This window comes from Neofelis nebulosa, chromosome 8 (genome assembly GCF_028018385.1).
Source record: "Neofelis nebulosa isolate mNeoNeb1 chromosome 8, mNeoNeb1.pri, whole genome shotgun sequence".
In the NCBI taxonomy this organism is placed as follows: Eukaryota; Metazoa; Chordata; class Mammalia; order Carnivora; family Felidae; genus Neofelis; species Neofelis nebulosa.
In genome coordinates, this window is record NC_080789.1 from 105,299,339 (window position 1) to 105,314,103 (window position 14,765).

General features: G+C 43.8%; 1 protein-coding gene across 9 annotated transcripts in view; it reads left to right on the top strand.

The window, feature by feature from the left end:
* The window catches only part of IQSEC3 (IQ motif and Sec7 domain ArfGEF 3), a 106,692-nt gene that overhangs the window by 17,378 nt on the left and 74,549 nt on the right, over nt 1-14,765 (top strand). The gene's annotated exons all lie outside the window — the stretch shown is intronic.

Genomic DNA, 14,765 nt, shown 5'->3' on the forward strand with positions numbered 1-14,765 from the left:
TAGAGATTAAATAAAGCTAGGGACAGAGCCATGTGAAGACCTGAAGGGAAAACATTCTGTGCAAAGGCCCTGGGGCTGGAAGACATGGATGTATTCAGAAAATAAAAGAAGGGAAGGGGGTGGGAGAGATGGGGTTGGAGGGTCAGATGGGGCTTCCAGAGAAGTCTGGGGGGTGAGAGACAAACGGGAAGACATGGGGGTGGAACTTTGAACAGGGAAGGGTGCACTACTGTGGAAAACTGAGTTGGGAGTTCAAAGGGCAGAAGAGGGAGAGCAGTTCAGCAGAGAGAGCCCTAGAATGCCATTCCCAATCATCTGCTATTCAATCATTTATTCCGTCTTTCTTTCAATATCCGTGTGCTAATTTCTGCTATGTGCTCGGCCTTTATGTCCATCTACCACCTCATTTTATCCACACACCCCTGACGGGAAGGTATTATTATCCCTATTTCACAGGTGTGATAACTGAGGCTCAGAGAGGTTAAGGTGGCCCACCCAAGGTCACACAGTAAGGTGGTGTCTTCAAGATTCCCATGCAAGCTTTAGCCTCTCGTACCCTGACATAGCCATCCCCACTCTAGGGGAGTCCTCTGCAGCATGAGAAGCCCTTCCCCTAGGCAAGTCCTGATGGGGAACCTGGCTCAATGTTCAGGGACAAAAAGGTTGGTGGCACCATGCCCATGTGACAGTTGTTTGTGTTGCTGCAGCTCTGAACTTGGCCTTTGGCCCACTCATCTCTGCCATGCCACACAGGACTAGGCTAGAGGACTGGCAGAATGCCACCCACACATAGCCACAGATGGATGATTTGTAGGTCCCCATGGAACATCATATCCTTCCAGGACCCACATGGTCAGGAGGGTTCATGTAGGGGCTAGAAAATCCTTGGGCTCTGTGGTGTGTGTGTGTGTGCACGCACATGATTGCACATGCAGAGTTGTATGTGAAAATATGTATATATGTATATGTGTGTCTACATACGCAAGAGTGAATGCATGTGCATTCGCGTTTTGTGTGCGCATAGGTTTGTGTGTGCATAGGTTTGGGGAGTTTCTATTGAGTGTGAGACTTGGAGTATATTTAGGAAACATGTGCATTTTTGTGAGAGTTGTGGGTGTGTTCACAAAATGAGGTGTGAGTGTTAGGGAGTGTGTGCACATATGTGTGTGTGCAATGAGGAGCATGCATGTATATTTATGTGTGCATGAATCTCTGCACTCCCAAGCAAGTGTCTGTAAGCACACTGAGTGTTAGTGTGTAGCTGGTTCCCAGAAGCAGTGGGTGTTTCTGTGGGTTTGTGAATTGGGTTGCAGCACATGAGCAGGGCAGGTGGCTAGGAGGTAGTTGAGGTACAAGATTGGGGATTGGCTGGATGGGGTTTTATGTTTCTGTCTAACTCCAAATCTGACTATGCTATAGAGGGCAAGATCAAGGCTCTTGCTGTCACAGCCCAGAGGCCATCTCTCCTGCGATGCCTGCCTTGGGGTTGTAGGGCAAGGCAGAAGCGAGTGCCAGGATGCAGTAGACAGCAGTGGCGGGGCATGGGGCTGGAGTCTTAGCTGTGTCTCAGGAGTCATCAAACCTCCCTTGGCCTTAATTTCCTCGTCAAGTACATGGCATTAATATTAATATTAATTATTATTATAATTACATAGTATAATTATTTTTACTACCATTATTCACTGGGATTATTCATAGGGCACTCAAAAATGTTACGGTAAGTCAGAAACACTGACAAATGCAGCCATTGTTATTGACCAGGATCTGCCTTCACCGTTCCTGGAAAAAGCAGCGAATGCCCACAATTGACTAAGGGTGGGTGAGTAACACTGTGTAGGCGCGCTTCTCTGGTACGAGGCAGGATGTGGTGTGAGGCAGCCTCTGTGGCTGGCATGGGCTCGGTGGCTCCGATCCGTCCTCTCAAGCTGGCTGTCCCCTGTAGCCAGGCACCTGTCTGCCAGGTAATAGAGAGATCTCTCATGAGAGGAGCTGGCGGGATGCAGCCGAGCGCCTGGCTCTGTAATTCCTGCTGAGCCGCCCAGCCTGGCACCGCGAGTTCTGCTGGCTGGCTCCCTACAAAGACGGCTGGACTTCAAACAAGTAGGCTTCAAGATAGGTGACTGAACGGCTCGGGGGTTGCTGGCAGGGCCACTGTGCTGGGCAGGAAGGAGAGAGGGCAGCAGGAAGATCAGGGGCTCAGAGGAAGCCCTCATGCCTGAGGCCCTGAGCTTCCTGCTGCGTGGAGGGAGGGGGAGGTTGGGGTCCCCTGTCACACTCAAGTGAGAGACTGACTTTCCTGGTCTGAGTTAGGCTTCCCCCAGACTGCCACGTTGATGCCAAGGCTGTGTGATATTAAGCAAGTATCCTGTCTCTCTGAGCCTCCTCATCTGTAAAATGAGGATTAAATTGAGGCAATGTCTGGAAAGGGCTTTGTACAGCTGCACATTTGATAATAATGGTGGACAGGTCTCTGTGGCATGTACTTGGGCTTTTGTTGACATATGTACACATTTCACGAATGTGCATGTTAATTCCCCATTTTTCTCCAGCACCCTTGGTAATAGGGACTTTATTCACACATTGAGTCAGCAAATGATATCTACTGCATGCCACGAGCCAGACTGCATGCCATCCTGGATGGAGAGGCTAATTGGTCCCAGGCGCTGCTCTGCCCTGGAGAACTCACTCTAGTATAGGGAAAGGCGTATACATAAACACTGGTGACGCAGCGTGGAAAAAATTGATGGTGCGGCCCACTGGGGTTGGAAGGAGGCTGGCGTGGGAATCCAGAGATAAGAGGGTCCAGCTCAGGCAGGGGCAGGAGCTGAGGCCAGCAGGGCTGGGGTGCAGGCACGGCAGCAACGGGGGAAGGCTTTGCAGAGGTCTGGGTGCTGGGCCCTGGAGGGTGGGTGGAACCTGGAGATCTGGAGATCGAGGCAGCCTGGGATCTCTGGTGGAGGTGTCCATGCATTTCACTCTGTTTCCTAATGATATAATTCAGAGATGGATAGCGGCTGTTATTGCAAGACTTTGCATGCAACTCCAGGGCTGGGAGAGAGGAATTCTGGATCTAGGGAGAGCAGGGGCATATTGACGTGGCCAGGCACACTTCTGAGCTCTTTAGATATATTGGTTCATTGAATCCTCATGCTAACCCTTGAGGTAGATGCCATTAGCGTCCTATTTTACAGGTAAGGAAACTGAGGCTCCAGCAGGCCAACCTATTAACTAGAAAGTAGCAAAACCAGACTCTGGACTCTGGACTTGCCGTGGCCTGTATTGGTGCATGGTCCCTGTATCGGTGCATGGTATGGACATCGATTTTGACTCTGCTCTCTGCTAAGCATTGCACTAGCATGACATGGGTTATTTTGTTTGATCTTCACAATAACCCTATGAGGTAGCTTCCTTTATGATCCTCCCTCCTCACAGCTGAAAATCTGAGGCAGAAGAAGGTCAGATGATCTGCCCAAGATCTCACAGCCATCCCAGTGGAAAGGTAGGGCCTGAATGTATGTCTTCCCAAACCTCCAGCCTGCTTGCTTTCCATGGGACCATGCTACTTCCTGTAGTTTAAGGGGCCTTGATGGAATTCTTCCCTAGAGTATGTGGCTCCCTCACTGCTCCATGCCGGTGCACTCCTAGGACCCGAGGACCTCAGTTCAATACTCATTCCCCCCCTTACTGGCTGTGTGACCTCAGGGAAACCAGGTCACATCTCTGTTCCTCATCCGCAAAGGGGAATAACTGGCTCTAACTCACAAGGTGGTACAAAGGGTAAAAGATAGGTAAGAAAATGCTATATAAACTGTGAAGTGCTGTAAAGAAGGGAAGAGACAGCAGCACTGTGTGCCCATCACTGTGGTGAAGGTGACTGATGAGGACTGCACAAGGCAACACCAGCAAAAATAACCAAGTGGGATCACATCAGACTAAAACGCTTCTGCACAGCAAAGAAAACCCTCAACAGAGTGAAAAGGCAACCTACAGAGTGGGAGAAAATACTTGCCAAACATACGTCTGATGAGGGGTTAATATCCAAAATCTATAAGGAACTCAATAGAAAAGATCCCCAAACATCTGGCTAAAAAATGGGCAAAGGACCTGAATAGACATTTTCCAAAGAAGACATACAAATAGCCAACAGGTACATTAGAAAAATGCTTGGCATCACTAGTCATCGGAGATATGGACATCAAATCCCCAATGTATCCCATCACCTCATAGCTGTTAGGATGGCCATCATCAAAGAGGCAAGAAATAACAAGTGTGGGTGAGGTTGAGGGTGGAAAGGGGGCCCTGTGCACTGTTGGTGGGGTATCAGCTGCAGCCACCATGGAAAACAGCATTTTCTCAAAATCTTAAAGATAGAACTACCATATGATCCAGCGATCCCACGTTGGGTATTTACTTGAAGGAAACTAAAACTGAATCTGAAAGAAATATCTGCATTCCCCTGTTCATTGCAGCATTATTTATAGGAGCCAAGATAGGGAAACAGCCTAAGTGTCCATCAACGAATGAATAAAGAGTGTGCTGTAGATATACACTGAAATATTATTCAGCCATGAGAAAGAAGGGAATCCTGTCATTTAAGACGACATAGATGGACCTTGAGGGTATTACACTGAGTGACATAAGCCAGACAGAGAAAGACAAATAATGCATGGTATCACTTATGCATGGAATCTTAAAAAAAAAAAAAAAAGTCAAACTCAAGAGTAGCACGGTGATTGCCAAGGGCGGGGGGCTGGTGAAAATAGGGAGAGTTTGGCAAAAGGGCACACCCTTTGAGCTGCAAGATGAATCAGGCCTGAGGACCTCATGTAAAACATGGTGACTATACCCAGGCTGACTCTGCTGTCAGTTTAGCAAGCAATGAACAGGTAATCAGTGGCAGGCCCTGTGCACGTGCATAGGGATATAGACACACACAGGGCCCAGAGTTGGCCATTTGGCTGGAAAATGGAACAACTAATTCAAGAATGGAGCGACTGCCATTTATTATACACTACTGTGGGCTATGGGCGAAATTCCTAAAGTATATTTTCTCATTGAGTTCCTTCAACTATCCAGTGAGGTACTACTATTATGATGTCCATTTGAGTGATAAAGGAAGATGTTCAGAGTGGTTAAGAGACTTTCCCAAAGTCACAAAGCTTAGTAAATGGCAAAGGAGCTATGTACGTCCAAGTCCTCCTGATTGAAATGAAAACACTTTTTCAGAAGGGCACTGTGGTGGTCTGAGAGATGGGCTGGGAGGTGGAGCTGCAGTCAGGAGGCCATAACAATGAGCGGCCCCACCCCGGTGTGGCCTTCAGTCTGCCTCATGCACAAGGAGCTTGTTGTGCCGGTTACCTCTTACAACACTCAAAGCAACGCAGTGCGGTCATGGGTTTCACAGATAAGGGGAGAAGCTCAGAGAGCTCAAGTGACTTGCCCAAACCACACAGCTAGACGTCTTTCTGGAACTCGCACCCAGGCCTCCTATTTGGCCGATTGCACATCTCCAGCTCTTTCCGTGGCAGTAAAATAACTTGGGGGCTGGAACCAGGCCTGGGTTCAAGTTCTACCTCAATATCTTCCTAGCGGTGTGACTTTGACCATGTTAATAAATTTCTCTATTCATCTGTAAAATGGGAATAATAATATCTACCTCTCCAGTCCATCATTTCATGGTTATCGTACATCAAGTTTCTAGCAGGCAGGAAGTGCTCAATGAGTAAATGAACAAGCAAGCAATATGGAGTGTTATTGGCTCTGAGCTCTGTGGGGGAGAGTAAGGAGGAGAGGTGACCCTTTCTGTTAGGAAGAGAATACCCTGATGCCTTTTTAAGGAGATGTGAAGGGAGATGGGGTCCACTGTTTCTCGTTTGAATTGAGTGAAAAACTTGCAAAATCCACATGTAAGTAACTACAAGCCACTTCCTTTCTCTGCCCCTGGCTGCTGGATCAACTGTAAGCACTTGCCTTACTAAGATCTTTCCAAAGCCTTCCGTGGAAGACTGTGCAGTGGCAGATTGCACCAATGAGCAAAGAAAATCTACCCCTTCGTTCGTTGCCCCCATGCCTGGAAGAGGGGGTGGGGGCCCAGGAAGAGGAAGTCAAGATGGCACCCTGGTAGGTCTCTGCTTGCAATAGCGCTGTGGTTGCTGAGTTCCTCAGTGACGAGGACTAATAATATCAATAATAGTCATTATAAGATTTTGCATCTGTGCAGGGTTTATTATGTTTCTCCCAAGGCAGTTTCACATTCAAAGTCTTATTGAATCCCTATAATTCCGTGACATAAACAGGGCAAGAATAAGAGCCTCATTTACCATGACTTGACCTTCCAGAGGGCCCACAGTTTTGAAAGGGGAGCTGGGTCTCCAGCTCAGCACTGTTACTGCTGCACTTCTCAGGGGCTCTCGGCCCCAGGCCCAGCTCCAAAATTTCCCCCATTCAACCATCCCCACCCCCAGTTTCTCATTGTCCTAGTTTCTGGCCCCCTGGACTCCTTTGGCTCAGTCATGAGCCATCTGGTCTCTGAAAATCCAATCTAGCGGTTGAAGGAAAGGAAAAATCCGGTGTTTTTTATTGCTGCTTGGAGGGGGGTTAATAATTAGGTGATCGGGGGGCAACGGGAGGAAGAAAGTTAGAAAAGAAATTATTCTAAAGCCTCTTGAAGTATCAAGAAGTGAGAAGGGGGAGAAAAAGATTTTAGTCTTAAAAACATCAGCTGTATTAAGGCACAATTACATACAATGAAATTCACTGACTTTAAGTGTATGGGTTTAGACAAACCGTCTACAGTTCTGCAACCATGACCTCAATGAAGCTATAGAACATTTCCCTCACCCCGAGGACCCCTTGTTCCCTTTTGCAGTTCACTGTCTCCCTCCCTTATCACTGAGACTGATCTGATGTCACTGTTGTTATATTGCTCTTTCTAAGAAGTCATACAAATGGAAGTCATACAGTGTGTAGACTTTTGTGTCCAGCTTCCTCCATTTAGTATGATGCTCTTTTGAAATTCATCCACGTTGGTGCACATATGAGTAAGCTTGTTCATTTTATTGCTGAATAGTATTCCATTGTATAGATATACCACAATGTGCATTTACTGGTTAATGAACATTTAGGTTGTTGCTGGTTTTTTATAAAACATGTATTTTTATTTTATTGATAAAAACTGGCTCTACGTACATTTAGAACACCTGGACCATATGTGTGCAGGATAGATCATTTCCTGAATTTATAGACAGTGCTTGGTGAGGACATGTACCTGTGCCCTCCTTGTATTAACTCTGGGCCAGTTCTACTCCCTCCTACTCCTCTGGCCAAGGTGCAGATGCTCCCAAAGTGGGAACCACTCATTTTAGTCACATGGTTTAAGACATGGATATTCAAACCAAAATATGGTGTTTAACTTTATTCATTGTATTTTATTTTACTCTGGTAAGAACACTTAACATGAGACCTACTGTCTTCAGTTTTTAAATGTACAATATAGCCTTGTTAACTACAGGCACAATGTTGTACAGCAGATCTCTAGAACTTACTCATCATGTGTAATCAAAACTATGCCCACTGGTTAGCAATTTCCCATTTCCCCCTCTTCCCCAGCCCCTGGTAACCACCATTCTAGTCTCTGATTTTATGAGTTTGACTATTTTAGTTACCTTCCATAAGTGGGATCATGCTGTATTTGTCTTTCTGACTGACTTATTTTACTTAATGTCTTCAAGGTTCATCAATGTGGTCATGTATTATAGGATTTCCTTCTTTTTAAGTCTGAATAGTATTCCATTGTATGTATACACCACATTTTCTTTATCCATTTATTCATTGATGGACACTTAGATTGCTTATAATCTTGGCTATTGTGAATAGTGTTGCATTGAATATTGGGGTGCTAATATCACTTCAAGATCCTGATTTCAGTTCTTTTGGATAAATACCCAGAAGTGGGATTTCTGGATCATATGATAGTTCTATTTTTAATTTTTTGAGAAACCTCCATACTGTTTTCCATAGCAACATTTTGCATTCTCACCAACAGTGTACAAAGATTCCAATTTCTACACATCCTCCTCAACACTTGTCATATACATATGTTTTGATGATAGCCATCATAACGGGTGAGGTGATACCTCATTGTGGTTTTGATTTGTATTTCCCTGGTAATGAGTCACATTGAGCATCTTTTCATATACCTGTTGGCCTTTTGTTTGTCTTCTTTGGAGGAATGTTTCACTCAGGTAAAAACTCAGCTCATTTTTAATTGAATTATTATTATTATTATTTTTTTTTTGCTCTTGAGTTGTAGGACTTTCTTATATATTTGGGAAATAAATGGCTTATCTGATACATGGTTTGCAAATATTTTCTCCCATTCCGTATGTTACCATTTCACTCTGTTGTTTCCTTTCTGGCTTAATGTAGTCCTACTTGTGTATTTCTGTTTTTGTTGCCTGTGGTTTAGGTGTCCTATCCATGAAACAATTGCCAAGGCCAATGTCGTGAATCTTCCCCCGGTGTTTTTTTCCTTCTAGGAGTTTTATGGTTTCAGGTCTTATGTTTAAATCTTTCATCCACTTTGAGCTGCTTTTGTGTACAGTAAGATACAGATCCAAATTCATTATTTTGCATGTGGATATCCACTTTTCTCAACACCATTTGTTGAAGAGACCCTCTTTCCCCCATTGTGCATTCTTTGCACCTTTGTCAAAGATTAATTGAATGTACATGTATAGAATTCCCAGTTTTATTTTACTGCTGTGAACGTTTGGTGCTAAGAATAGTTTTTATCAATCTATGTTTATATTTATCTTGGGTAAATACCTAGGAATGTGATTACAGGGTCATGTGGTAAGTGCATGTTTAACTTTGTAAGAAACTGCCAGAGTGCTTTCTGAAGTGCTGCACCATTTTACATTTCCACCAGAAAGACATGTGTGAGAGTTCCAGGTGCTCCACACTCTTTTCAACACTTGCTATTTTCAGACTTTTAAATTTTACTAATTCTGGTGAGTGTGGAATGGTTTCTCATGGAGGTTTTAATGTGCATTTCCCTAATAACTAACCACTTCATTAGTATATTTTCTTTGGCAGAGTATCTATTTTAAATCTTTTGTACATTTTTTTCCATAAGGTTGTTGATCTTATTATTAAGTTGTAAGGATTATTCATTTTTTAAACAGTGTCTTTCAAAGAGAATATTTCTTATTTTGATGAAGTCTAATTTATTAATTTTTTTCTTATGATCTGTGCTATTTGTGTCCTAGCTAGGAAATCTCTGCATACTCTAAGATACACATTTTCTCCTGTGTTTTCTTTGAGAAGTTTTAAATGGTATCTGCTACTTTAGGTCTATATTCCATTTTGTATTAATTTATATATAAATATGGCACAAGGTATGGGGTTAATTTTATTTTATTTTAAAATGTTTTAACGTTTATTTTTGAGAGAGAAAGAAGGAGACAGAGCATGAGAGGGGAGGGGCAGAGAGAGAGGGAGACACAGAATCCAAAGCAGGCTACAGACTGAGCTGCCAGCACAGAACCTGACACAGGGCTCAAGCTCACGAACCACAAGATCATGACCTGAGCTGAAGTCAGACGCCCAACTGACTGAGCCACCCAGGCACCCTGTTCTTGTTTTTCAAAGTTGTTTTGGCTATTCAGCCTCTCCCACCCCTCAGGAATAGGAGTGACCTCTGAGCAAGGGAGTGACCTCCTATTCCTCATATTTAGATAGAGAAGACTTCCTGGAGGAGGTGAAAAAATTAAGAGACAGTGAAAAAAATTAAAGGAGCTCAGTCTTCAGGCTCTGCCAGCCCTTGTGATGATGGTACCAGGAGGGGTAGGTGTCAGGGAAGTGACGGGAAATGATTTTATGATTTCTGCCTTTTCCTGGAACTCAAGGAATCTCCTTTGGAGAGGTTCCCTGGTGGTTAGATCTGCTGTGTTCACCTCAGTGAAGGAGAGGAGGGGGTTCCTCGTTCAAAGTTGCCCCTCTGGGATCCTGGTTTTGCCTCCTTGATTCTCCTACTGGGAGTCCCCCTTCTTCATGCCTCTACTTACTGTGATGTTGTACATACCATTAGTTCCTCCAAACTACTCCACCATTTTTATGGCCATGCAGTGGAATCCTGAGTCTCAAACTGGATATAGATGTGGCAAGTGATAGGTGTACAGTGTCCCAGAATTTCGAGGGCCTGGCCCTGGCTAAAGCTTTAATTAGTTCCTAGCTAAGCGCCAGTGCCCTGAGTGGTGAACACACTCTGCCTCTTTGCCGAGGATCTCGGGGACATTTGCTGAAATTCCAAACCTGACCCCCAGGGCACAGGTACACCTGGTGGCAGGAACTGGGGTGGGGGGGTACGTTCTCTGCCATACCTGCATACCTAGGTGATGGCTCTGAGCCCTTCTGGTTTCTTCCCTGTCTCCTTCCTCCTCCTCCCCATTCTCCTCATTCCTAGGGGCTATAATCAGACATTTGAGATCCACACAATTCCCTAAACACTCTGATTTGCCCCAGGAACTGGGGCAAACTGGCTGGAGTGAGGGAGATGAGGGTGTCTGGAAGACGGAGCTGGGACTTTGGTCAGGGAACTACTCTAGACAAATTACTTCCCCACTCCATGCCTCAATTTTCTCATTTGGGAAATGAGGGGTCAGATTCAATTATTTTCCTTATTGCCCTTTTACAAAACTAGATTAGTTGCATTAATTATTAGTCCATAATCTATAGATTATATGTAATCCATAAGCAATAATTTATTAAATTAACACAAACCCAAGATAAAAATGTCCATGATCTGTCCTGAAATGACATTAATATTTGTGTAGGTTCCTGAAACTTTCTAGTCCTTGTTCAGGTACATATCCAATTTTAATGTATTTACAGTAATATCATGAGTAGGAATTTATATTTAACATTTTCAGCTAACATTACACCAAACATATTTTTTCCTTTTCCATTTTTTGCCTACTTTGTCCCAGTGCCTTCTTGCTGAGGTAGTCAGTGTGAACAGCTTAGTTATATATGCACTCATATAGAAATAGAGCACAATGTATAGAATAGGAATTTGAGGGAGAGGGGTCCTTGTTTATTTTACAAAACTACATATGCTTCTCTGAAGCTTCCTTTTCTCATTTAGCCATATGTGTGGAAATCCATCCAGGCCAAGAGATATCACACATAATTCCATATAGAGGTACAGTGCACAACTCCCTGGTATAAATGAAGCTATCCCAATTCATTCAACCATGCCCTGATTGGTGGGGACTCGGGTTATTTCCAGTTGTTTTGTTTCCCCCACTGAAAACAATGCTGCCACAACATTTTGTACAAATACTTTTTTGAACAGGTTACTTACATTTCTAGGGTATAAAATTACAGAGGTGGGATTGCCAGGTCAGAAGACATGTGCTCTTTTTTTTTTTTTTTTTTTTTTTAGAGAGAGAGACAGAGACAGAGACAGAGAGCAAGCAGTGGGGTGGGGAGAGGGGGAGAGAAAGAGAGAATTTTTAAAAAAAAATTATTTATTTAAATTCAAGTTAGTTAACATACAGTGTAGTATTGGTTTCAGGAGTAGAACCCAGTGATTCATCACTTACATACAACACCCAGTGCTCATCCCAACAAGTGCCCTCCTTAATGCCCATCACCCATTTAGCCCATCCCCCCACCCATCTGCCTTCTAGCAACCCTCAGTTTGTTCTCTGTATTTAAGAGTCTTTTATGGTTTGCCTCCCTCTCTGTTTTTATCTTCTTTGCCTTCTCCTATGTTTATCTGTTATCTTTCTCAAATTCCACACAGGTGAAGTCATATGATGTTTGTCTTTCTCTGACTGACTTATTTTGCTTAACATAATACCCTCTAGTTCCACTCACTTTGCTGTAAATGGCAAGATTTTATTCTTTTTGATCGCTGAATAATACTCCACTGTATATATATATTCCACATCTTCTTTATCCATTCATCAGTCAGTGGACATTTGGGCTCTTTCCATACTTTGGCTATTGTTGATAGTGCTGCTGTAAACATTGGGGTGCATGTGACCCTTTGAATCAGCATTGTTGTATCATTTGGATAAATTCCTAGTAGTGCAACTGCTGGGTTGTAGGCTAGTTCTATTTTCAACTTTTTGAGGAACCTCCACACTGTCTTCCAGAGTGGCTGCACCAGTTTGCATTCCCACTAGCAGTGCAAAAGGTTTCCCCTTTCTCCACATCCTAGTCAACATCTGTTATTTCCTGAGTTGATAATTTTAGCCACTCTGACTGGTGTGAGGTGTATCTCATTGTGGTTTTGATTTGTATTTCTCTGATGATGAATGATGTTGAGCATCTTTTCACGTGTCTGTGACCATCTGGATGTCTTCTTTGGAAAAGTGTCTATTTATGTCTTCTGCCCATTTCTTCTCTGGATTATTTGTTTTGTTTTTTTGGTGTTGAGTTTGCTAAGTTCCTTATAGATTTTGAATACTAACCCTTTAGAGAGAGAGAGAGAGAGAGAGAGAGAGAGAGAGAGAGATCTTAAGCTGGGTCCACACTCAGCTCAGAGCCTGACGTGGGGCTTGATCTCATGACCATGAGATCATGACATGAGCCGGAATCAAGAGTCAGAAGCTCAACCGACTGAGCCCCACAGGTGCCCTACATGAGTTCTTTTTCATTTTCAAAACAGCTGTAAAACTTCACAACCACACAGGTGGGAGACAAGGGCACGTTTCTCCCCACATTCACACCAGCACTTATCGTAACTAGTCTTTTGAATGTTTGCCAGTATGGTGGTTGGGAAATGGCATCTCAGTGCTGCTTTAATTTGCACTTCCTTATTGACTAGTAAGGTAGAGCATCTTTCCATCTATTTACCAGCGCTTTGGATTTCCTCTTCTGTCAACTGGGATTCCTAATCTTTGCCCATTTTTTCTACTGGGTCTGTCTTTGCATTATGAATTTGTGGGATCTCAATGTAGGATATGAAGGCCTTCTGTCAGAAGGATATGGCCTTCTGTCATATGTGTTGCAGATATATTTTCCCACTCTATCATTTGTTGTTTGGCTTATGAGAGTATCTTTTTCCATACAAGATGTTGTCATTGTATGTAGTCAGATATGTTTCTCTTTCTTAATGGCGTTTCAATTTCCTGTTTTGTTTTGAAGTCTCCGCAACACATAAACTGTATTCCTAAGTTTCCTTGTAAATCTTCCCTTGTTTTATGTTTTCTCACTTAAGCATGAAATCTTTCTGGAATTATTTTTGTCAGATTAAGGTAGGCTCCAACATTATTTTCTTCCATGAAAAGAGATAAACTCAGCAGTTTCTTTCTTTCTTTCTTTCTTTCTTTCTTTCTTTCTTTCTTTCTTTCTTTCTTTCTTTCTTTTTTTTCTTTCTTGAGAGAGAGAGAGAGAGGGCACAAGTGACAGCAAGTGAGCAAGGGGTAGAGAGAGAGAGAGGATCCCATGAGGGGCAGAGAGAGAGGGAGAGAGAAGCCCGGCTTACCCAAAACAGGGTTCATATTTTACCCAAAGTGGGACTCATGTTCACCTGAAGTGGGGCTCCAGCTTACTCGAAGCTGGGCTCTGTTCACCTAAAGCCGGGCTTGTGTTCACCCAAGGTGGGACTCGAACTCACAAACCATGAGATCATGACCTGAGCTGTAGTCAGATGCTTAACCATTAGGCACCCCAAACACAGTAGTTTCTAATCTATGCTCTTATAATCCTGGGGCCCCCAAGAGACACATGGGAGGTGGCTACCAAGACTGGGACCAGCAGATCAAGGAGGCATAGACCTCCAATTCCCTGACCATAGAGGGACCACCTTCGTTGTTTTACAAAATGGGCTTCCAGGAAAGATTGGGTTTGGACAAAGTGTTCTGAGGCTAAAGGAAGTTTTAAAAATGTCTTTTGGGAAATCTTTGGGGGCCCTCCCAGGTCTGTCATTCTCTGACTCCATGATGGTGAATGCTTGCTAAGGGAGAGAAGACCACATGTCAGCATACCTTCATCCAAAATTAATTTTACTGTTAAATCCCAAGGTGGCTCAAAGTAGATATTAGAATCACAGAGTTTTAGAGATGGAAGTCACCTTGAAAATCATCTAGTCTAATGGCTCTCAATTCTGACTACCTTTTGAATCACCTGGGACCTTATAAAAAGTCCTTATAAAAAGTCCTGGACCTTATAAAAGTCCAGACCAAGTGAATCAGTCCCTGGGGGTTAGGGCCCAGGCATTGATGGTTTTTAAAGCTCCTGGTGATTCTAATAAGCAGCTAGGGTTGAGAACCACTTCTCTGGTTCAACTCATTTACTTCATTAGTAAGTAAATTGCGGCCTGGAAAAGGTGATGAGGTATCACACAGCTGGCTAGCTGTAGAGTTGGCACTGGAATTTCTATCTCCGCCTCCGGGTTAGCGTTTTCATTTGCATCAAACAAATCCCTCATCAAGCACCGTGCCTTGGATTTTCAGCCAGCAACCCTAAAATCTCTGTATGAGTGCTTTCTACCTTCGCATACGATCAGCTTAAACACATTCCCTGCATACAGTTCTGTGCACGATGGGTGAATAGACCTAGTTTGGCCTTGCCAGATCATAGTAGGGAACGGGGTCATAAAGAACTATAATGATAAATGGGAGGGCTGAATAAATGGTACATCCTATGCAGAGGACAGGGCCGGGGATGGGGGTTGCTCAGAAGGAGGAGGAGGAGGTGGTTGATGGGAGGTCCGGGGACTGCAAGCAGGAGGTGGTGTTTGAACTGGGCCT